The sequence below is a fragment of the Prunus avium genome, chromosome 1 (assembly GCF_965620075.1).
Source record: "Prunus avium chromosome 1, drPruAviu1.hap1.1, whole genome shotgun sequence".
Taxonomy (NCBI): Eukaryota; Viridiplantae; Streptophyta; class Magnoliopsida; order Rosales; family Rosaceae; genus Prunus; species Prunus avium.
Window position 1 is genome coordinate 27558822 of NC_142284.1, and position 25485 is coordinate 27584306.

General features: G+C 40.7%; 1 non-coding gene across 1 annotated transcript; it reads left to right on the forward strand.

The window, feature by feature from the left end:
* The first annotated feature begins 10063 nt into the window (after positions 1–10063).
* On the forward strand, positions 10064–10170 carry LOC148297676 (small nucleolar RNA R71). The gene has a single exon (XR_015833204.1). It is a non-coding gene; the product is annotated as a small nucleolar RNA R71 (small nucleolar RNA).
* The last annotated feature ends 15315 nt before the right edge of the window (positions 10171–25485 follow it).

A 25485-nucleotide genomic window follows, 5' to 3' on the forward strand; every position in this document is an offset into this window, starting at 1 on the left:
CAACGGCATTTCGTTCCTAATTGGAGTGGTTGGTGTATTCCAAACTACTAGCGATTGGATTTCACTCAAAACGCACCAAATGACTCCTCCCACCATATTATGATGTTGCCCAAGTTTTGGGATCGATCCGAAATCAATAGGTGTGAGAAATTGGTCAATTCAATTTCAACGGCATTTCGTTCCTAATTGGAGTGGTTGGTGTATTCCAAACTACTAGCTATTGGATTTCACTCAAAACTCACCAAATGACTCCTCCCACCATATTATGATGTTGCCTAAGTTTTGGATCGATCCGAAATCAATAGGTGTGAAAAATTGGTCAATTCAATTTCAATGGCATGTCGTTCCTCATTGGAGTGGTTGGTGTATTCCATACTTCTAGCGATTGGATATCACTCAAAACTCACCAAATGACTCCTCCCACCATATTATGATGTTGCCCAAGTTTTGGGCTCGATCCGAAATCAATAGGTGTGAGAAAGTGGTCAAGTCAATTTCAACGGCATGTCGTTCCTAATTGGAGTGGTTGGTGTATTCCATACTTCTAGCGATTGGATTTCACTCAAAACTCGCCAAATGAATCCTCCCACCATATTATGATGTTGCCCAAGTTTTGGGCTCGATCCAAAATCAGTAGGTGTGAGAAATTGGACAATTCAAGTTCAACGGCAGTTCGTTCCTAATTGGAGTGGTTGGTGTATTCCATACTTCTAGCGATTGGATTTCACTCAAAACTCACCAAATGACTCCTCCCACCATATTATGATGTTGCCCAAGTTTTGGGCTCGATCCGAAATCAATACGTGTTCCAAATTGGACAATTCAAGTTCAACAGCAGTTCGTTCCTAATTGGAGTGGTTGGTGTATTCCATACTTCTAGCGATTGGATTTCACTCAAAACGAACCAAATGACTCCTCCCACCATATTATGATGTTGCCCAAGTTTTGGGCTCGATCCGAAATCAATAGGTGTTCCAAATTGGACAATTCAAGTTCAACGGCAGTTCGTTCCTAATTGGAGTGGTTGGTGTATTCCATACTTCTTGCGATTGGATTTCACTCAAAACTCACCAAATGACTCCTCCGACCAAATTATGATGTTGACCAAGTTTTGGGCTCGATCTGAAATCAATAGGTGTTCCAAATTGGACAATTCAAGTTCAACGGCAGTTCGTTCCTAATTGGAGTGGTTGGTGTATTCTATACTTCTAACGATTGGATTTCACTCAAAACTCACCAAATGACTCCTCCCACCATATTATGATGTTGCCCAAGTTTTGGGTTCGATCCGAAATCAATAGGTGTTCCAAATTGGACAATTCAAGTTCAACGGCAGTTCGTTCCTAATTGGAGGGGTTGGTGTATTCCATACTTCTAGCGATTGGATTTCACTCAAAACGAACCAAATGACTCCTCCCACCATATTATGATGTTGCCCAAGTTTTGGGCTCGATCCGAAATCAATAGGTGTTCCAAATTGGACAATTCAAGTTCAACGACAGCTCGTTCCTAGTTGGAGTGGTTGGTGTATTCCATCCTTCTAGCGATTGGATTTCACTCAAAACTCACCAAATGACTCCTCCCACCATATTATGATGTTGCCCAAGTTTTGGGCTCGATCCGAAATCAATAGGTTTTCGAAATTGGACAATTCAAGTTCAACGGCAGTTCGTTCCTAATTGGAGTGGTTGGTGTATTCCATACTTCTAGCGTTTGGATTTCACTCAAAACTAACCAAATGACTCCTCCCACCATATTTTGATGTTGCCAAAGTTTTGGGATCGATCCGAAATCAATAGGTGTGGGAAATTGGTCAATTCAATTTCAACGGCATGTCGTTCCTAATTGGAGTGGTTGGTGTATTCCATACGTCTAGCGATTGGATTTCACTCAAAACTCAAAAAATGACTCCTCCCACCATATTATGATGTTGCCCAAGTTTTGGGATCGATCCGAAATCAATAGGTGTGAGAAATTTTTCAATTCAATTTCAACGGCAGTTCGTTCCTAATTGGAGTGGTTGGTGTATTCCATACTTCTAGCGATTGGATTTCACTCAAAACTCACCAAATGACTCCTCCCACCATATTATGATGTTGCCCAAGTTTTGTGCTCGATCCGAAATCAATAGGTGTTCCAAATTGGACAATTCAAGTTCAACGGCAGTTCGTTCCTAATTGGAGGGGTTGGTGTATTCCATACTTCTAGCGATTGGATTTCACTCAAAACTCACCAAATGACTCCTCCCACCATATTATGATGTTGCCCAAGTTTTGGGCTCGATCCGAAATCAATACGTGTTCCAAATTGGACAATTCAAGTACAACAGCAGTTCGTTCCTAATTGGAGTGGTTGGTGTATTCCATACTTCTAGCGATTGGATTTCACTCAAAACTCACCAAATGACTCCTCCCACCATATTTTGATGTTGCCCAAGTTTTGTGCTCGATCCGAAATCAATAGGTGTTCCAAATTGGACAATTCAAGTTCAACGGCAGTTCGTTCCTAATTGGAGGGGTTGGTGTATTCCATACTTCTAGCGATTGGATTTCACTCAAAACTCACCAAATGACTCCTCCCACCATATTATGATGTTGCCCAAGTTTTGGGCTCGATCCGAAATCAATACGTGTTCCAAATTGGACAATTCAAGTACAACAGCAGTTCGTTCCTAATTGGAGTGGTTGGTGTATTCCATACTTCTAGCGCTTGGATTTCACTCAAAACTCACCAAATGACTCCTCCCACCATATTTTGATGTTGCCCAAGTTTTGGGATCGATCCGAAATCCATAGGTGTTCCAAATTGGACAATTCAAGTTCAACGGCAGTTCGTTCCTATTTGGAGTGGTTGGTGTATTCCATACTTCGAGCAATTGGATTTCACTCAAAACGCACCAAATGACTCCTCCCACCATATTATGATGTTGCCCAAGTTTTGGGCTCGATACGAAATCAATAGGTGTGAGAAATTGGACAATTCAAGTTCAACGGCAGTTCGTTCCGAATTGGGGTGGTTGGTGTATTCCATACTTCTAGAGATTGGATTTCACTAAAAACTCACCAAATGACTCCTCCCACCATATTATGATGTTGCCCAAGTTTTGGGCTCGATCCGAAATCAATAGGTGTTCCAAATTGGACAATTCAAGTTCAACGGCAATTCGTTCCTAATTGGAGTGGTAGGTGTATTCCATACTTCTAGCGATTGGATTTCACTCAAAACGCACCAAATGACTCCTCCCACCATATTATGATGTTGCCCAAGTTTTGGGCTCGATCCGAAATCAATAGGTGTTCCAAATTGGACAATTCAAGTTCAACGGCAGTTCGTTCCTAATTGGAGTGGTTGGTGTATTCTATACTTCTAACGATTGGATTTCACTCAAAACTCACCAAATGACTCCTCCCACCATATTATGATGTTGCCTAATGAGAACGAAAGTGGTTAGTAAAACTTGAAATCAACTAATGAGAACGAAAGAAAACTTTAGTCATACCTCCAACACTGTAGAGTTGCCAAGATAGGTGATCAATCAGTGTGTAATGTGGGAGCTATAGCTCAAAGGCACACGGTTTCAAAGCAAGCACACTCAAACCTTGAATAAAGAACATGCTTCGACTCTAATTCTCACAGATAACACTCAATCACTCAGAACCAATGGTTTTATTCTCTCAAACAAGCTTAAGTGAGTATATGAAATAGAAGCACAATATTTGGTTAGATCTCATGAAGGGAATCAAATACTAAGAATAGAGATACACACATACCTACCAGCACCCATGAATACATCCTCAAAGATCAGCTAGGTCTTTCACAAGGTTTGTAATGAAAGGTAAGGTTAGGGGAAATGGAAGAATTGGAAGGAAAAACAGGTAACTTAAGAACATACCAAGGTTGCATTCTTCATTGATCTGCAAGGTAGCATTGACTTATAATGGCATGGCTGCAAACTTCATGGTACCACCTGGCATAGACTTGATTTATTTTTTTATTTTTTTTATTTTTTTTTAACACTTAGATCAAATCGAAACACTTTCATCTTCGTTGATTTGATCTGCATCTTCATTAACTTCATTGCACAGAATCACACCATCTTTCATTTAGGCACATGGCAGCAACTTCCTTGCTTCAAACTTTATCTTGGCACACCTTGGTATATTTCTAAGCTATAGGGTATGGCTACAATAGGTGAAGTATCTCAGATTGAGATACAAAGGTAGGGAAATGATGAGGGTGATAGAAGAAAAGGCTTTAAGTGTTTGGCTTCAAGAGGGTTGATGGAACACACATATAGGTAGGGTGAAAAGAAAGCACATCGAATGGTTATGCACACATAGCCTAGCATCACTTCAATGAGTTCATTCATGAATGAGAGCAAGCACATGATATCTGCAAAAGAGAATCATCCTTAGTATTCAATCAAAATGGAATAATGAGATCATTTAGAGTGAAATGAAGAAAATAAATTGGGATGAGAAATAGAAACACTTTAAACCCTCTCAAGAAAGCAATTGGGCTCAAAATAGCTCACTAGGGTAGTCTCCACTATTCTCCTTCGAGAATTTGAGCATGGTACTTTAGCCACCAGAATTCTAGGAGCCAAAGCTTTGTGAAGTGCAAAATTCTGATATGAAAACCTCAATGGCAGCTCCATAGCATCGATTGTATAACATTAAAAAAAAAAAAATTAGTGACAAATGAACGAAAATTGAAAACACAAATGAATGAAATTTGAAAACCTTCCCCCCAGACCTGAATTGAACATTGTCCTCAATGTTAAAGCAAAGTAAAGATGATTGAGAACAAGTAAATGATAAAGGGAAAAGTTAAGAAAAAGTTAAGAAGAAAAAAAAAAAAAAAAAAAAAAAAAAAAAAAAAAAAAACACAAATATACAAGCAACTCACGGATGACCAGTTAAGGGCCTCAGAAAACACAGCCAGGGGATCCGGGAAGGTTGGAGGGGTCACAATGGTCCCGCTTAAAACCCAAACTTCTTAGACACCGAAGGTGTCGCCTAAAGAACTCCTAGACACTGTATTGACGGAGGTGCTCACTGGGGTTACCCAAAGTTAGCTCATATGAAAAAAAATTATTTAAAGAAACAGAAACTTAAAATGACTAAAATAAAAACAAAACAAGTAAAGAGAAAGGATAGAAATGCTCCCCCTTGATGCGATTAGGTCGATTGCTACCAAGCACCTTCTTCTTGAACACATGGGTTGCCTCCCAAGAAGCGCCTTAGTTACTGTCTTGGCAAGACATTATGTGATCAGCTAAGTTGATGGTACAAAGGGAAGTTGATCCACCACATGGCCTGTTTGAATGCCAGCTGAGATTCCCTCATAGAATGGCTTTAAACGTTGTCCATTTACTTTGAAAGTTGAGCCGTCTTTAGGGTTTTGAATCTCCACAGCTCCATAGGGAGAAACATTGACCACGGTGAATGGGCCTTGCCATCTAGACTTCAATTTTCCTGGAAAAAGACGCAATCGTGAGTTAAACAAAAGAACTGACATACCTTTGGAGAACTCTTTCCGTTGAATGTTTCTGTCATGGTAACTCTTGGTTCGTTCTTTGTAAAGCTTTGCATTCTCATAAGACTCATGTCTAATTTCTTCCAATTCATTGAGCTGAAACTTTCTTGCATGGCCTGCCTTGTCTAGATCAAAATTTAACTTCTTGATGGCCCAAAAAGCATTGTGTTCAAGCTCCATTGGCAGGTGACAAGCTTTCCCAAACACAAGACGATAAGGGCTCATCCCAATGGGAGTCTTATATGCAGTCCTATAAGCCCATAATGAATCATTGAGCTTGGCTGCCCAATCTTTCCTTGTATTGTTCACCACCTTCTCCAGGATGTGCTTAATTTCTCTATTGCTTATTTCCACTTGACCAGAAGTTTGCGGATGATATGGTGTAGAGACTCGATGGGTGATGTTGTACTTCTTCATGAGTGCTTCGAATGGCTTGTTACAGAAGTGGCTGCCTCCATCACTAATGACAGCCCTTGGAGTACCAAACCTTGTGAAAATATTATCCTTCAAGAACTTGAGCACCACCTTATGATCATTGGTTTTGGTGGCTATGGCTTCCACCCATTTAGACACATAATCAACAGCAACAAGTATGTAAGTACAACCAAAGGAAGATGGGAATGGTCCCATGAAATCAATACCCCACACATCGAAGAGCTCCACAACAAGTATGCTATTCAATGGCATTTCGTTCCTGCGACTTATGTTCCCCATCCTTTGACACCTATCACACTTAACACAAAAATTAAACGCATCTTTGAATAGAGTGGGCCAAAAGAAACCAGATTGGAGAATTTTAAGTGCTGTTTTCTTAGCTCCAAAGTGACCTCCACAAGCCAATTCGTGGCTATGCCTAAGTATGCTTTCTTGCTCTTCTTCTGGAACACATCTTCTGATGAGTTGATCCGGGCAATGCTTGAATAAGAAAGGTTCATCCCAGACATAATGTTTCACCATGGAAAAGAACTTCTTCTTGTCCTGAGAAGTTAGATCATTTCTAAGAACACCACAAGCAAGATAATTAACAAAATCAGCATACCATGGTTCTTTGACTTGGGCAGCATATAGTTGTTCATCAGGGAAAGTCTCATTCAAGGGTAGCACAGCTTCTCCTTTTTCTTCAACCACAATTCTGCTCAAATGATCAGCTACCACATTCTCACATCCCTTCTTGTCTCGAATTTCCAAATCGAACTCTTGCAGCAAGAGAATCCATCTAATTAAGCGTGGTTTTGCGTCCTTCTTAGTGAGCAAGTATCTAAGAGCTGCATGGTCAGAATAAACAATTACTTTAGAACCAACAAGATAAGAACGAAATTTTTCTAAAGCAAAAACCACAGCAAGGAACTCCTTCTCTGTTGTGGAGTAGTTGATTTGAGCATCATTCAAGGTCCGGCTAGCATAATGAATCACATGGGGGAGCTTGTTCTTCTTTTGACCTAAAACTGCACCAATAGCAAAGTCAGAGGCATCACACATTATTTCAAATGGTAAAGACCAATCTGGAGCTATGATAATAGGGGCTGAAGTTAGCTCCCTCTTCAAGGTAGTAAAGGCTTCCATGCAAGCTTCATTAAACTCAAAAACGGCATCCTTAGCAAGGAGATTACACAATGGCCTTGTAATGCTTGAGAAATTTTTGATGAACCTTCTATAGAATCCAGCATGACCTAGAAAGCTTCTAATTCCTTTCACAGAGGTAGGGGGTGGCAGATTTGAGATGAGATCGATCTTGGCTTTATCCACTTCAATTCCCTTGCTTGAAATCACATGGCCTAGCACAATGCCTTGTCTCACCATGAAGTGACACTTCTCCCAATTCAAAATCAGGTTTGTTTCCTGGCATCTTTTAAGCACTAGAGACAAGTGGTGAAGACAATTATCAAAAGAGGAACCAAAAACTGAAAAATCATCCATAAATACCTCAATGAATCGTTCCACCATATCTGAAAAGATTGACATCATGCATCTTTGGAAAGTTGCTGGGGCATTGCACAAACCGAATGGCATCCTTCTATAAGCAAACGTACCAAATGGGCATGTGAATGTGGTTTTCTCTTGGTCTTCCGGAGCAATGGGAATTTGATTATAACCTGAAAAACCATCAAGAAAACAATAGTAAGCATGGCCAGATAAACGTTCAAGCATTTGATCAATAAAAGGCAAGGGGAAATGATCTTTTCTAGTGGATGTGTTCAACTTCCTGTAATCAATGCAAACTCTCCAACCAGTGATAGTTCGTGTAGGAACTATCTCATTCTTCTCATTCTTCACAACGGTGATTCCGGACTTCTTCGGAACAACTTGTACAGGGCTCACCCACTTAGAATCTGAAATTGGGTAGATGATTCCTACATCGAGTAGCTTTAAAACTTCAGCTCTAACCACCTCTTTCATGTTGGGATTTAGCCTCCTTTGGGCATCACGGGATGGTTTGCTGTCTTCTTCCATTAGAATCCGGTGCATGCACATGCTTGGACTAATTCCTTTGATGTCTGCTATGGTCCACCCAATGGATGTTTTATGCTCTTTTAGAACCTTAATTAAGCTCTCTTCTTCATGTGAGGTGAGACCTGCAGCAATTATAACAGGGAGAGTTTCGTTAGCACCCAAATAAGTATATTTAAGATGATTGGGCAGTGGTTTAAGTTCTAGCTTTGGTGGGGTGATAATGGATGGCTCCAATTTCGTGGATGATGGTCCAAGAGGCTCGAGTGGTGGCCTAAAGGATGGTGGGTATGGTTGAAACACTTCTAAGGCAGCCACCACTTCTTGGAACTCCGGTTCACAAAGATCTTCCTCTTCTTGTGTTAAGACAGCTTCTAGAGCATCATTAGACTTTCTCTGCAAAATTTTGGAAGAAACCTCATGATCCACAACATCAATTGAAAAGCAAGAATCAAGAGAGATAGAAGGTTGAGATAGAGCATTAAGCATTTTAAATTCAACAGTTTCACCCAGAACAGTCATGGAAAGGGTGCTATCTTTCACTTTGATAACTGTGTCTGCAGTGGCCATGAATGGCCTGCCTAGGAGAATGCGATCAACATGATCTCCATTTGGATTGTCTTCCATGTCCATCACTACAAAATCAGCAGGGAGAATTAGTGTATTAACTTGAACTAAAATATCTTCTACAATACCTTTTGGATATTTTATAGAATGATCAGCTAGTTCAAGTCGTATTGAAGTCTTCTTCATCCCTTCTAAGCCAAGCTTTTGATACAATGAATATGGCATTAGGTTGACACTTGCTCCCAAGTCCAACATGGCTCTTCCAACCTTATTGCCTCCAATGTTAATGGGAATGTCAAAGCTGCCAGGATCAACTAGTTTTGGTGGAAGCTTCCTTTGCAACACAGCACTTACATTCTGGTCAAGCTTTACATCTTCATTTGGAGCGAAATTGAGCTTGTGAGTTTTCAAGTCCTTGATGAACTTTCCATATGCAGGAATCTGTTCAATAACATCAAGCAAAGGCAAATTGATATTAACTTTACTCAAAATATCATAAATCTCTTTAAAAGCCTTATCTTGCTTTGCTTTCTTAAGACGGCCTGGAAATGGAATCGGTGGAACATATGGAGCGGGTGGCACGTATCTATCTTCTTGAAGATGTGGTGGCACAAATTTGTCATCTCTCTTATGCAATTGGAATTGTTTGGATTCCTGAGAATCTGATTTGGCATTAGGAGCAGATTGAGAAGTTTTGAGATGTTCCCCTTCTGTAGCCGTGGTCTCCTCCTCTTCATCTTCTACAATCACAACATCATTTGAAAGTTTAGAATCAACTTTACTATCAATGATCTTACCTGATCTGAGCACATGAATGGCCTTGGCTTCTTGGTTCTTTGGATTGATCTCGGTTTGGCTTGGCCATTTCCCAGGTGCTCTTTGAGTTATTTCAGCAGCTAATTGGCCTATTTGAACTTCCAATTTGGTAATGGCAGCTTGTGTAGTTTGCTGGAAATTGGATTGGTTGATTGCCATCTGCTTAACTATATCCTCCAATGATGATGTTTGTTGTGGCTTTTGGAATGAAGGGGGATTGGCTTGATTCTGAGTATTCCTCCATGAAAAGTTTGGATGATTCCTCCAACCTGGATTATAACTTTGAGAGTATGGATCATTTCTTGGACCTTGGTTGTAGGAATTTACCAACTTAGCTTGCTCTTGCACAAATTCTGGATATCCAGCCCCAAGTGGACAAGCTATGGTAGCATGGTCAGGAGTTTCGCAAATACTACACACTTCTTTCGGAGGGCTTCTTGAGTTTAATGCAAGAAGAGCATCTAGCTTTTGTTCCAGTTTTGAAATCTGCACACTAGAAGCATCATTAGAACCACTAATAACACGTTTACCTCTTGTATCCGTATGTTGGGTCTCCATTGCTATCTCCTCAAAGAGTTCGTATGTTTCTTCTGGAGTTTTGGTTTTAAAAGAACCACCTGCAAAATTGGTGACTATATTATGACTAGAAGGGGTTAGTCCTTTATAAAACATACGCATTTGAAGCTTCAATGGAATCCCATGATGAGGACATTGGTTGAGCAGCCCATTGAATCTCTCCCATGCTTCACAAAACGATTCATCATCTTGCTGTGCAAATAACAAGATCTTATCCCTAAGCATGTCGGTCTTTTGCGTGGAGAAGTATTTCTCCAAGAACTTCTTTTGAATGGCAGCCCATGTAGTGAGTGAACCAGGCTTTAAAGAATTCAACCAATATTTCGCCTTATCCTTCAAAGTGTATGGAAACACTCTCATTCGAAGTTGATCTTCTGTCACACCTGTCAAGGGAAAAGAACTCACAACATTAAAAATATCCTTTATATGAGTTAATGGATCTTCATTAGGTAAACCATAAAAGGAAGGCAGCATATTAAGATGAGAAGATTTAAGCTCATAATTTCGAGCTACAGTGGGCAGCAAAATGCTTGAAGGAGATGCTGGAATTGTTGGGATATCAAGTTCTCCCATGAACTCATTGGCAGCCATCTCTTCTTCTTCTTCTTGGTCTGAACTTGCTTCCGAATTTGAAGGTGAAGAACCAGGAAGTTCAGTGTGGAGAGCAATACTTGTAAATGTGGCAAGAGCTTGCTCTTTTGCAGTTGACAACTCTCTTTCTAGACGATTATGAACTTCAGAGATCACCCGGTTGGGTTGCAACGATGGTCCTGCATTCAAAGATCTGGAGCGTTGGAACGAAGACCTCACTTGTTCAAGGAACGGTCTTTTAGACATAAACTACCTGAAACAGAAAATTAGATTAATTAGAAACACTAAAAAAATAGGGTAACCTTGGGAACATAACCAGGGAAGAACTTTCGTTCAGTCCCCGGCAACGGCGCCAAAATTTGTTGTTAATTATTATGTTAACTCGCAATTGTACGGGGCAATTAGTAATATAGCAAGACAAGTACGAGGTCGTACCCACGAAGACTGTGAAGTTCAAATTAGTTATGTACGTAGATTACCGAATTCAAGAAGTTAGGAAGTTAAGTCTAAAACAGAAATTAAAGTGAGAGTGATTGTGATTGTGAAAGGAAGTGAGCAAACTGAAATTGCAAATGAAAGCAAATAAACAAGTGTAACAAAGAGTGGTTTTAAGAGTTGGAAAACAGATTTGGAGACTAGGGCATTCGAATCACCATAACAATTCAATTCTGGGTTATATGGAGTCAAGTAACAAGTCTAATTCAGATTCAAAGATTGATTCTAGCTAAAGTATGATTAGGCCATGGTGTTTGGTCCTAACCTTGTGTTCCTAATTCCCTAATTTGATCATTTGTTGTCTAACCTAAAATTAAGCATTAGGAACCCATTAAGCATAGAAGAACAATTTAAACAACCAAGCATGTATCTAATCCCTGTTGTCGAATGTCCATACATACTCTTCCTATTCATAGTTCAATTCGAATTAAAGCATGGTGTCTACTCTTAATTCAAACCAAGATAGTTAACAAACAAGTTCTAATGGTGATCAATCATTCAAACAAGCATGTTAACTTATAAGCATAATGAATAAGAACATGAATCATGAATCAAACTTGAAACTCCAAACTTATAAACCCAGAATATTCATGTTAGGTTACATCGAAGCCCTAGTTATGGATTTAGCTACTCATAATGGAAAAGAAACTAAAATAGAAATGGGAAAACATAATGAATGCCATAAGAGTAGAAAAACCCTTTTCTGAAGTTCTTGTAGTGTCCAATGCTTCTCCAAGAGCTTCTCCACGTCTAGAAGGATGTATGAAGGATATGGAGGTGATTTGAGATGAGCTTGAGTGAGTGGTGATGGCTGAGAAAGAGGAAATTCGTAGGGAAATGGAAGGGAGGTTTTCTGGAGCTGTTTTGGTGATTTTGGGGCAGTTTAGAGTATTGGGTTGATTGCTTGAGTGTTTGGGGTTGTGGTAATGTATGAGGATGATTTCTGGATGATGGAAGTGTGGAGGATGGCTGAAGTGAATTTTGTAGCTTGAAGACTCCTCTATTTATAGGGCTAAGAGGGAGGAACATCATGATGAAATCCAACACCACCATTCCTCATTTAATACAACCCATAACTCCCACTTCATCTTGTCTATGTTAGTGTGGTTGGAATCAATCCCATCCCATACTTCTTTTGCTGCACCTCAAGCTTTCTTCACATGGGATCAAAGGTGATCAATTGTGGCTGCCTTTTGCTGCCAACCCATGTGGTCTTCTTTTGGTTGTTGAACAAAAACGAGTCTTCTGAACCAGACTTGGTGTAGGAAGGCCAGAGGTTTCAAAACTTATCCAATGGGGCTCAAATTTGGATATATTATAGTAGACACCCATTGGAACAACTTCTATGAAGAAAGTATTCCCATCGGAGCAGTAGAAGTATGCGTTTTGGGCCTTGCAATTTGGCTGCCGAACAGAGACTGGAATTGACTTCATTTCATTTATGCTTTACATGCATGCACATGCTTTCTCAATAATAACTCCAGCATGTACCAACTTGATCCTTTAGACTTTCATAGCTGGAATGCCTCCCCACTTCACTCATTATGTTGGATCCAAAGTCAGTTGCAGCATGGGTGAGGCACATGGAGGCACATGACAAAGCTGGCAGCTGCAAATCCTCCTGAGCAGGGTTGAGTGTTGGGCGGGCTGAGCACTCCACAAATGTCCAATTGGGCTGACATTTGGATATGTTGTACTAGACACCCATTGGAACAAGTTTCATGAAGATCTTCACCTCATCCAAGCCCCATAGCATGCTGATCCAAGGCCAAGAAGCTGACCTACGAAATTGGGCTGGAAAGGAGTTGTAGCCAAAATGTGTTTGTCTTTAAGCCCTTCTTCCATTCACCCAAATCAAGCCTTAACATGCATGGATTGCATGTTTTCCTATCCAAAGTCATCATTGTTACCTAAATATCAATTAACTGAAAGATAAACACAAAAAGGATTAAAAGCACAAGTTTAACTCAAACACATAACCAAATCATAAGCTAGAAGGGTACAAAATGATATACAATTATGAACCGATCACAGTTCGTTCCTAATTGGAGTGGTTGGTGTATTCCATACTTCTAGCAATTGGATTTCACTCAAAACGCACCAAATGACTCCTCCCACCATATTATGATGTTGCCCAAGTTTTGGGCTCGATCCGAAATCAATAGGTGTGAGAAATTGGACAATTCAAGTTCATCGGCAGTTCGTTCCTAATTGGAGTGGTTGGTGTATTCCATACTTCTAGCGATTGGATTTCACTCAAAACTCACCAAATGACTCCTCCCACCATATTATGATGTTGCCCAAGTTTTGGGCTCGATCCGAAATCAATACGTGTTCCAAATTGGACAATTCAAGTTCAACAGCAGTTCGTTCCTAATTGGAGTGGTTGGTGTATTCCATACTTCTAGCGATTGGATTTCACTCAAAACGAACCAAATGACTCCTCCCACCATATTATGATGTTGCCCAAGTTTTGGGCTCGATCCGAAATCAATAGGTGTTCCAAATTGGACAATTCAAGTTCAACGGCAGTTCGTTCCCAATTGGAGTGGTTGGTGTATTCCATACTTCTAGCGATTGGATTTCACTCAAAACTCACCAAATGACTCCTCCCACCAAATTATGATGTTGACCAAGTTTTGGGCTCGATCCGAAAACAATAGGTGTTACAAATTGGACAATTCAGGTTCAACGGCAGTTCGTTCCTAATTGTAGTGGTTGGTGTATTCCATACTTCTAGCGATTGGATTTCACTCAAAACTCACCAAATGACTCCTCCCACCATATTATGATGTTGCCCAAGTTCTGGGCTCGATCCGAAATCAATAGGTGTGAAAAATTGGACAATTCAAGTTCAACGGCAGTTCGTTCCTAATTGGAGTGGTTGGTGTATTCCATACTTATAGCGATTGGATTTCACTCAAAACTCACCAAAGGACTCCTCCCACCATATTATGATGTTGCCCAAGTTTTGGGCTCGATCCGAAATCAATAGGTGTTCCAAATTGGACAATTCAAGTTCAACGACAGTTCGTTCCTAATTGGAGTGGTTGGTGTATTCCGTACTTCTAGCGTTTGGATTTCACTCAAAACTCACCAAATGACTCCTCCCACCATATTATGATGTTTCCCCAGTTTTGGATCGATCCGAAATCAATAGGTGTGAAAAATTGGTCAATTCAATTTCAACGGCATGTCGTTCCTAATTGGAGTGGTTGGTGTATTCCATACTTCTAGCGATTGGATTTCACTCAAAACTCACCAAATGAATCCTCCCACCATATTATGATGTTGCCCAAGTTTTGGGCTCGATCCCAAATCAGTAGGTGTGAGAAATTGGACAATTCAACTTCAACGGCAGTTCGTTCCGAATTGGAGTGGTTGGTGTATTCCGTACTTCTAGCAATTGGATTTCACTCAAAACGCACCAAATGACTCCTCCCACCATATTATGATGTTGCCCAAGTTTTGGGCTCGATCCGAAATCAATAGGTGTTCCAAATTGGACAATTCAAGTTCAACGGCAGTTCGTTCATAATTGGAGTGGTTGGTGTATTCCATACTTCTAACGATTGGATTTCACTCAAAACTCACCAAATGACTCCTCCCACCATATTATGATGTTGCCCAAGTTTTGGGCTCGATCCGAAATCAATAGGTGTTCCAAATTGGACAATTCAAGTTCAACGGCAGTTCGTTCCTAATTGTAGGGGTTGGTGTATTCCATACTTCTAGCGATTGGATTTCACTCAAAACGAACCAAATGACTCCTCCCACCATATTATGATGTTGCCCAAGTTTTGGGCTCGATCCGAAATCAATAGGTGTTCCAAATTGGACAATTCAAGTTCAACGACAGTTCGTTCCTAATTGGAGTGGTTGGTGTATTCCGTACTTCTAGCGTTTGGATTTCACTCAAAACTCACCAAAAGACTCCTCCCACCATATTATGATGTTTCCCAAGTTTTGGGATCGATCCGAAATCAATAGGTGTGAGAAATTGGTCAATTGAATTTCAACGCCATGTCGTTCCTAATTGGAGTGGTTGGTGTATTCCATACTTCTAGCGATTGGATTTCACTCAAAACTCACCAAAAGACTCCTCCCACCATATTATGATGTTGCCCAAGTTTTGGGATCGATCCGAAATCAATAGGTGTGAGAAATTGGTCAATTCAATTTCAACGGCATTTCGTTCCTAATTGGAGTGGTTGGTGTATTCCAAACTACTAGCGATTGAATTTCACTCAAAACTCACCAAATGAATCCTCCCACCATATTATGATGTTGCCCAAGTTTTGGGCTCGATCCCAAATCAGTAGGTGTGAGAAATTGGACAATTCAACTTCAACGGCAGTTCGTTCCTAATTGGAGTGGTTGGTGTATTCCATACTTCTAGCAATTGGATTTCACTCAAAACGCACCAAATGACTCCTCCCACCATATTATGATGTTGCCCAAGTTTTGGGCTCGATCCGAAATCAATAGGTGTTCCAAATTGGACAATTCAAGTTCAACGGCAGTTCGTTCATAATTGGAGTGGTTGGTGTATTCCATACTTCTAACGATTGGATTTCACTCAAAACTCACCAAATGACTCCTCCCACCATATTATGATGTTGCCCAAGTTTTGGGCTCGATCCGAAATCAATAGGTGTTCCAAATTGGACAATTCAAGTTCAACGGCAGTTCGTTCCTAATTGTAGGGGTTGGTGTATTCCATACTTCTAGCGATTGGATTTCACTCAAAACGAACCAAATGACTCCTCCGACCATATTATGATGTTGCCCAAGTTTTGGGCTCGATCCGAAATCAATAGGTGTTCCAAATTGGACAATTCAAGTTCAACGACAGTTCGTTCCTAATTGGAGTGGTTGGTGTATTCCGTACTTCTAGCGTTTGGATTTCACTCAAAACTCACCAAATGACTCCTCCCACCATATTATGATGTTGCCCAAGTTTTGGGCTCGATCCAAAATCAGTAGGTGTGAGAAATTGGACAATTCAAGTTCAACGACAGCTCGTTCCTAGTTGGAGTGGTTGGTGTATTCCAAACTACTAGCGATTGAATTTCACTCAAAACTCACCAAATGACTCCTCCCACCATATTATGATGTTGCCCAAGTTTTGGGATCGATCCGAAATCAATAGGTGTGAGAAATTGGTCAATTCAATTTCAACGGCATTTCGTTCCTAATTGGAGTGGTTGGTGTATTCCAAACTACTAGCGATTGAATTTCACTCAAAACTCACCAAATGACTCCTCCCACCATATTATGATGTTGCCCAAGTTTTGGGCTCGATCCGAAATTAATAGGTGTGAGAAAGTGGTCAAGTCAATTTCAACGGCATGTCGTTCCTAATTGGAGTGGTTGGTGTATTCCATACTTCTAGCGATTGGATTTCACTCAAAACTCGCCAAATGAATCCTCCCACCATATTATGATGTTGCCCAAGTTTTGGGCTCGATCCAAAATCAGTAGGTGTGAGAAATTGGACAATTCAAGTTCAACGATAGCTCGTTCCTAGTTGGAGTGGTTGGTGTATTCCATCCTTCTAGCGATTGGATTTCACTCAAAACTCACCAAATGACTCCTCCCACCATATTATGATGTTGCCCAAGTTTTGGGCTCGATCCCAAATCAGTAGGTGTGAGAAATTGGACAATTCAACTTCAACGGCAGTTCGTTCCTAATTGGAGTGGTTGGTGTATTCCATACTTCTAGCAATTGGATTTCACTCAAAACGCACCAAATGACTCCTCCCACCATATTATGATGTTGCCCAAGTTTTGGGCTCGATCCGAAATCAATAGGTGTTCCAAATTGGACAATTCATGTTCAACGGCAGTTCGTTCCTAATTGTAGTGGTTGGTGTATTCCATACTTCTAGCGATTGGATTTCACTCAAAACTCATAAAATGACTCCTCCCACCATATTATGATGTTGCCCAAGTTTTGGGCTCGATCCGAAATCAATAGGTGTGAAAAATTGGACAATTCAAGTTCAACGACAGTTCGTTCCTAATTGGAGTGGTTGGTGTATTCCATACTTATAGCGATTGGATTTCACTCAAAACTCACCAAATGACTCCTCCCACCATATTATGATGTTGCCCAAGTTTTGGGCTCGATCCGAAATCAATAGGTGTGAGAAAGTGGTCAAGTCAATTTCAACGGCATGTCGTTCCTAATTGGAGTGGTTGGTGTATTCCATACTTCTAGCGATTGGATTTCACTCAAAACTCGCCAAATGAATCCTCCCACCATATTATGATGTTGCCCAAGTTTTGGGCTCGATCCAAAATCAGTAGGTGTGAGAAATTGGACAATTCAAGTTCAACGACAGCTCGTTCCTAGTTGGAGTGGTTGGTGTATTCCATCCTTCTAGCGATTGGATTTCACTCAAAACTCACCAAATGACTCCTCCCACCATATTATGATGTTGCCCAAGTTTTGGGCTCGATCCGAAATCAATAGGTTTTCGAAATTGGACAATTCAAGTTCAACGGAAGTTCGTTCCTAATTGGAGTGGTTGGTGTATTCCATACTTCTAGCGTTTGGATTTCACTCAAAACTCACCAAATGACTCCTCCCACCATATTTTGATGTTGCCCAAGTTTTGGGATCGATGCGAAATCAATAGGTGTGGGAAATTGGTCAATTCAATTTCAACGGCATGTCGTTCCTAATTGGAGTGGTTGGTGTATTCCATACTTCTAGCGATTGGATTTCACTCAAAACTCACCAAATGACTCCTCCCACCATATTATGATGTTGCCCAAGTTTTGGGATCGATCCAAAATCAATAGGTGTGAGAAATTGGTCAATTCAATTTCAACGGCATTTCGTTCCTAATTGGAGTGGTTGGTGTATTCCAAACTACTAGCGATTGAATTTCACTCAAAACTCACCAAATGACTCCTCCCACCATATTATGATGTTGCCCAAGTTTTGGATCGATCCGAAATCAATAGGTGTGAAAAATTGGTCAATTCAATTTCAACGGCATGTCGTTCCTAATTGGAGTGGTTGGTGTATTCCATACTTCTAGCGATTGGATTTCACTCAAAACTCACCAAATGAATCCTCCCACCATATTATGATGTTGCCCAAGTTTTGGGCTCGATCCCAAATCAGTAGGTGTGAGAAATTGGACAATTCAACTTCAACGGCAGTTCGTTCCTAATTGGAGTGGTTGGTGTATTCCATACTTCTAGCAATTGGATTTCACTCAAAACGCACCAAATGACTCCTCCCACCATATTATGATGTTGCCCAAGTTTTGGGCTCGATCCGAAATCAATAGGTGTTCCAAATTGGACAATTCAAGTTCAACGGCAGTTCGTTCCTAATTGTAGTGGTTGGTGTATTCCATACTTCTAGCGTTTGGATTTCACTCAAAACTCATAAAATGACTCCTCCCACCATATTATGATGTTGCCCAAGTTTTGGGCTCGATCCGAAATCAATAGGTGTGAAAAATTGGACAATTCAAGTTCAACGACAGTTCGTTCCTAATTGGAGTGGTTGGTGTATTCCATACTTATAGCAATTGGATTTCACTCAAAACTCACCAAATGACTTCTCCCACCATATTATGATGTTGCCCAAGTTTTGGGATCGATCCGAAATCAATAGGTGTGAGAAATTGGTCAATTCAATTTCAACGGCATTTCGTTCCTAATTGGAGTGGTTGGTGTATTCCAAACTACTAGCGATTGAATTTCACTCAAAACTCGCCAAATGACTCCTCCCACCATATTATGATGTTGCCCAAGTTTTGGATCGATCCGAAATCAATAGGTGTGAAAAATTGGTCAATTCAATTTCAACGGCATGACGTTCCTAATTGGAGTGGTTGGTGTATTCCATACTTCTAGCAATTGGATTTCACTCAAAACTCACCAAATGAATCCTCCCACCATATTATGATGTTGCCCAAGTTTTGGGCTCGATCCCAAATCAGTAGGTGTGAGAAATTGGACAATTCAACTTCAACGGCAGTTCGTTCCTAATTGGAGTGGTTGGTGTATTCCATACTTCTAGCAATTGGATTTCACTCAAAACGCACCAAATGACTCCTCCCACCATATTATGATGTTGCCCAAGTTTTGGGCTCGATCCGAAATCAATAGGTGTTCCAAATTGGACAATTCAAGTTCAACAGCAGTTCGTTCCTAATTGTAGTGGTTGGTGTATTCCATACATCTAGCGTTTGGATTTCACTCAAAACTCATAAAATGACTCCTCCCACCATATTATGATGTTGCCCAAGTTTTGGGCTCGATCCGAAATCAATAGGTGTGAAAAATTGGACAATTCAAGTTCAACGACAGTTCGTTCCTAATTGGAGTGGTTGGTGTATTCCATACTTATAGCGATTGGATTTCACTCAAAACTCACCAAATGACTCCTCCCACCATATTATGATGTTGCCCAAGTTTTGGGATCGATCCGAAATCAATAGGTGTGAGAAATTGGTCAATTCAATTTCAACGGCAGTTCGTTCCTAATTGGAGTGGTTGGTGTATTCCAAACTACTAGCGATTGAATTTCACTCAAAACTCACCAAATGACTCCTCCCACCATATTATGATGTTGCCCAAGTTTTGGATCGATCCGAAATCAATAGGTGTGAAAAATTGGTCAATTCAATTTCAACGGCATGTCGTTCCTAATTGGAGTGGTTGGTGTATTCCATACTTCTAGCGATTGGATTTCACTCAAAACTCACCAAATGAATCCTCCCACCATATTATGATGTTGCCCATGTTTTGGGCTCGATCCCAAATCAGTAGGTGTGAGAAATTGGACAATTCAACTTCAACGGCAGTTCGTTCCTAATTGGAGTGGTTGGTGTATTCCATACTTCTAGCAATTGGATTTCACTCAAAACGCACCAAATGACTCCTCCCACCATATTATGATGTTGCCCAAGTTTTGGGCTCGATCCGAAATCAATAGGTCTGAGAAATTGGTCAATTCAAGTTCAACGGCAGTTCGTTCCTAATTGGAGTGGTTGGTGTATTCCATACTTCTAGCGATTGGATTTCACTCAAAACTCACCAAATGACTCCACCCACCACATTATGATGTTGGCCAAGTTTTGGGCTCAATCCGAAATCAATAGGTGTTCCAAATTGGACAATTCAAGTTCAACGGCAGTTCGTTCCTAATTGTAGTGGTTGGTGTATTCCACATTCTAGCGTTTGTATTTCACTCAAAACTCACCAAATGACTCCTCCCACCATATTATGATGTTGCCCAAGTTTTGGGCTCGATCCGAAATCAATAGGTGTGAAAAATTGGACAATTCAAGTTCAACGGCAGTTCGTTACTAGTTGGAGTGGTTGGTGTATTCTATAGTTATAGCGATTGGATTTCACTCAAAACTCACCAAATGACTCCTCCCACCATATTATGATGTTTCCCAAGTTTTGGGATCGATCCGAAATCAATAGGTGTGAGAAATTGGTCAATTGAATTTCAACGGCATGTCGTTCCTAATTGGAGTGGTTGGTGTATTCCATACTTCTAGCGATTGGATTTCATTCAAAACGCACTAAATGACTCCTCCCACCATATTATGATGTTGCCCAAGTTTTGGGCTCGATCCGAAATCAATAGGTGTGAGAAATTGGACAATTCAAGTTCAACGGCAGTTCGTTCCTAATTGGAGTGGTTGTTGTATTCCATACTTCTAGCGATTGGATTTCACTCAAAACTCACCAAATGACTCCTCCCACCATATTATGATGTTGCCCATGTTTTGGGCTCGATCCGAAATCAATAGGTGTGAGAAATTGGACAATTCAAGTTCAACGGCAATTCGTTCCTAATTGGAGTGGTAGGTGTATTCCATACTTCTAGCGATTGGATTTCACTCAAAACGCACCAAATGACTCCTCCCACCATATTATTATGTTGCCCAAGTTTTGGGTTCGATCCGAAGTCAATAGGTGTTCCAAATTGGACAATTCAAGTTCAACGGCAGTTCGTTCCTAATTGGAGTGGTTGGTGTATTCCAAACTTCTAGCGATTGGATTTCACTCAACACGCACCAAATGACTCCTCCCACCATATTATGATGTTGCCCAAGTTTTGGGATCGATCCGAAATCAATAGGTGTGAAAAATTTGTCAATTCAATTTCAACGGCATTTCGTTCCTAATTGGAGTGGTTGGTGTATTCCATACTACTAGAGATTGGATTTCACTCAAAACTCCCCAAATGACTCCTCCCACCATATTATGATGTTGCCCAAGTATTGGATCGATCCGAAATCAATAGGTGTGAGAAATTGGTCAATTCAATTTCAACGGCATGTCGTTCCTAATTGGAGTGGTTGGCGTATTCCATACTTCTAGCGATTGGATTTCACTCAAAACTCACCAAATGACTCCTCCCACCATATTATGATGTTGCCCAAGTTTTGGGCTCGATCCGAAGTCAATAGGTTTTCCAAATTGGACAATTCAAGTTCAACGGCAGTTCGTTCCTAATTGGAGTGGTTGGTGTATTCCATACTTCTAGCGTTTGGATTTCACTCAAAACTCACCAAATGACTCCTCCCACCATATTTTGATGTTGCCCAAGTTTTGGGATCGATCCGAAATCCATAGGTGTTCCAAATTGGACAATTCAAGTTCAACGGCAGTTCGTTCCTAATTGGAGTGGTTGGTGTATTCCATACTTCGAGCAATTGGATTTCACTCAAAACGCACCAAATGACTCCTCCCACCATATTATGATGTTGCCCAAGTTTTGGGATCGATCCGAAATCAATAGGTGTGAGAAATTGGTCAATTCAATTTCAACAGCATTTCGTTCCTAATTGGAGTGGTTGGTGTGTTCCATACTTCTAGCGATTGGATTTCACTCAAAACTCACCAAATGACTCCTCCCACCATATTATGATGTTGCCCAAGTTTTGGGATCGATGCGAAATCAATAGGTGTGGGAAATTGGTCAATTCAATTTCAACGGCATGTCGTTCCTAATTGGAGTGGTTGGTGTATTCCATCCTTCTGGCGATTGGATTTCACTCAAAACTCACCAAATGACTCCTCCCACCATATTATGATGTTGCCCAAGTTTTGGGCTCGATCCGAAATCAATAGGTTTTCGAAATTGGACAATTCAAGTTCGACGGAAGTTCGTTCCTAATTGGAGTGGTTGGTGTATTCCATACTTCTAGCGTTTGGATTTCACTCAAAACTCACCAAATGACTCCTCCCACCATATTTTGATGTTGCCCAAGTTTTGGGATCGATGCGAAATCAATAGGTGTGGGAAATTGGTCAATTCAATTTCAACGGCATGTCGTTCCTAATTGGAGTGGTTGGTGTATTCCATACTTCTAGCGATTGGATTTCACTCAAAACTCACCAAATGACTCCTCCCACCATATTATGATGTTGCCCAAGTTTTGGGCTCGATCCGAAATCAATAGGTGTGAGAAATTGGACAATTCAAGTTCAACGGCAGTTCGTTCCTAATCGGAGTGGTTGGTGTATTCCATACTTCTAGCGATTGGATTTCACTCAAAACGCACCAAATGACTCCTCTCACCATATTATGATGTTGCCCAAGTTTTGGGCTCGATCCGAAATCAATAGGTGTGAGAAATTGGACAATTCAAGTTCAACGGCAGTTCGTTCCTAATTGGAGTGGTTGGTGTATTCCATACTTCTAGCGATTGGATTTCACTCAAAACGCACCAAATGACTCCTCCCACCATATTATGATGTTGCCCAAGTTTTGGGCTCGATCCGAAATCAATAGGTGTTCCAAATTGGACAATTCAAGTTCAACGGCAGTTCGTTCCTAATTGGAGTGGTTGGTGTATTCTATACTTCTAGCGATTGGATTTCACTCAAAACTCACCAAATCACTCCTCCCACCATATTATGATGTTGCCCAAGTTTTGGGCTCGATCCGAAATCAATAGGTGTGAGAAATTGGACAATTCAAGTTCAACGGCAGTTCGTTCCTAATTGGAGTGGTTGGTGTATTACATACTTCTAGCATTTGGATTTCACTCAAAACTCACCAAATGACTCCTTCCACCATATTATGATGTTGCCCAAGTTTTGGGATCGATCCGAAATCAATAGGTGTGAGAAATTGGTCAATTCAATTTCAACAGCATTTCGTTCCTAATTGGAGTGGTTGGTGTGTTCCATACTTCTAGCGATTGGATTTCACTCAAAACTCACCAAATGACTCCTCCCACCATATTATGATGTTGCCCAAGTTTTGGGCTCGATCCGAAATCAATAGGTGTGAGAAATTGGACAATTCAAGTTCAACGGCAGTTCGTTCCTAACTGGAGTGGTTGGTGTATTCCATACTTCTAGCGATTGGATTTCACTCAAAACTCACCAAACGACTCCTCCCACCATATTATGATGTTGCCCAAGTTTTGGGCTCGATCCGAAATCAATAGGTGTTCCAAATTGGACAATTCAAGTTGAACGGCAGTTCGTTCCTAATTGGAGTGGTTGGTGTATTCCATATTTCTAGCGATTGGATTTCACCCAAAACTAACCAAATGACTCCTCCCCCCATATTATGATGTTGCCCAAGTTTTGGGCTCGATCCGAAATCAATTGGTGTGAGAAATTGGACAATTCAAGTTCAACGGCAGTTCATTCCTAATTGGAGTGGTTGGTGGATTCCATACCTCTAGCGATTGGATTTCACTCAAAACTCACCAAATGACTCCTCCCACCATATTATGATGTTGCCCAAGTTTTGGGCTCGATCCGAAATCAATAGGTGTTCCAAATTGGAAAACTCAAGTATAACGGCAGTTCGTTCCAAATCGGAGTGGTTGGTGTATTCCATACTTCTAGCGATTGGATTTCACTCAAAACTCAATAAATGACTCCTCCCACCATATTATGATGTTGCCCAAGTTTTGGGCTCGATCCGAAATCAATAGGTGTGAGAAATTGGACAATTCAATTTCAACGGCAGTTCGTTCCTAATTGGAGTGGTTGGTGTATTCCATACTTCTAGGGATTGGATTTCACTCAAAACTCACCAAATGACTCCTGCCACCATATTATGATATTGCCCAAGTTTTGGGCTTGATCCGAAATCAATAGGTGTTCCAAATTGGACAATTCAAGTTCAACGGCAGTTCGTTCCTAATTGGAGTGGTTGGTGTATTCCACACTTCTAGCGATTGGATTTCACTCAAAACTCACCAAATGACTCCCACCATATTATGATGTTGCCCAAGTTTTGGGCTCGATCCGAAATCAATAGGTGTTCCAAATTGGAAAATTCAAGTATAACGGCAGTTCGTTCCTAACTGGAGTGGTTGGTGTATTCCATACTTCTAGCGATTGGATTTCACTCAAAACTCACCAAATGACTCCTCCCACCATATTATGATCTTGCCCAAGTTTTGGGCTCGATCCGAAATCAATAGGTGTTCTAAATTGGACAATTCAAGTTCAACGGCAGTTCGTTCCCAATTGGAGTGGTTGGTGTATTCCATACTTCTAGCGATTGGATTTCACTCAAAACTCAATAAATGACTCCTCCCACCATATTATGATGTTGCCCAAGTTTTGGGCTCGATTCGAAATCAAAAGGTGTGACAAATTGGACAATTCAAGTTCAACGGCAGTTCGTTCCTAATTGGTGTGGTTGGTGTATTCCATACTTCTAGTGATTGGATTTCACTCAAAACTCACCAAATGACTCCTCCCACCATATTATGATGTTGCCCAAGTTTTGGGCTCGATCCGAAATCAATAGGTGTGAGAAATTAGACAATTCAAGTTCAACGGCAGTTCATTCCCAATTGGAGTGGTTGGTGGATTCCGTACTTCTAGCGATTGGATTTCACTCAAAACTCACCAAATGACTCCTCCCACCATATTCTGATGTAGCCCAAGTTTCGGGCTCGATCCGAAATCAATAGGTGTTCCAAATTGGACAATTCAAGTTCAACGGCAGTTCGTTCCTAATTGGAGTGGTTGGTGTATTCCGTACTTCTAGCGATTGGATTTCACTCAAAACTCACCAAATGATTCCTCCCACCATATTATGATGTTGCCCAAGTTTGGGGCTCGATCCGAAATCAATAGGTGTGAGAAATTGGTCAATTCAATTTCAACGAAAGTTCGTTCCTAATTGGAGTGGTCGGTGTATTCCATACTTCTAGTGTTTGGATTTCACTCAAAACTCACCAAATGACTCCTCCCACCATATTATGATGTTGCCCAAGTTTTGAGCTCGATCCGAAATCAGTAGGTATTCCAAATTGGACAATTCAAGTTCAACGGCAGTTCATTCCTAATTGGAGTGGTTGGTGTATTCCATACTTCTAGCGATTGGATTTCACTCAAAACTCCCCAAATGATTCCTCCCACCATATTATGATGTTGCCCAAGTTTGGGGCTCGATCCGAAATCAATAGGTGTGAGAAATTGG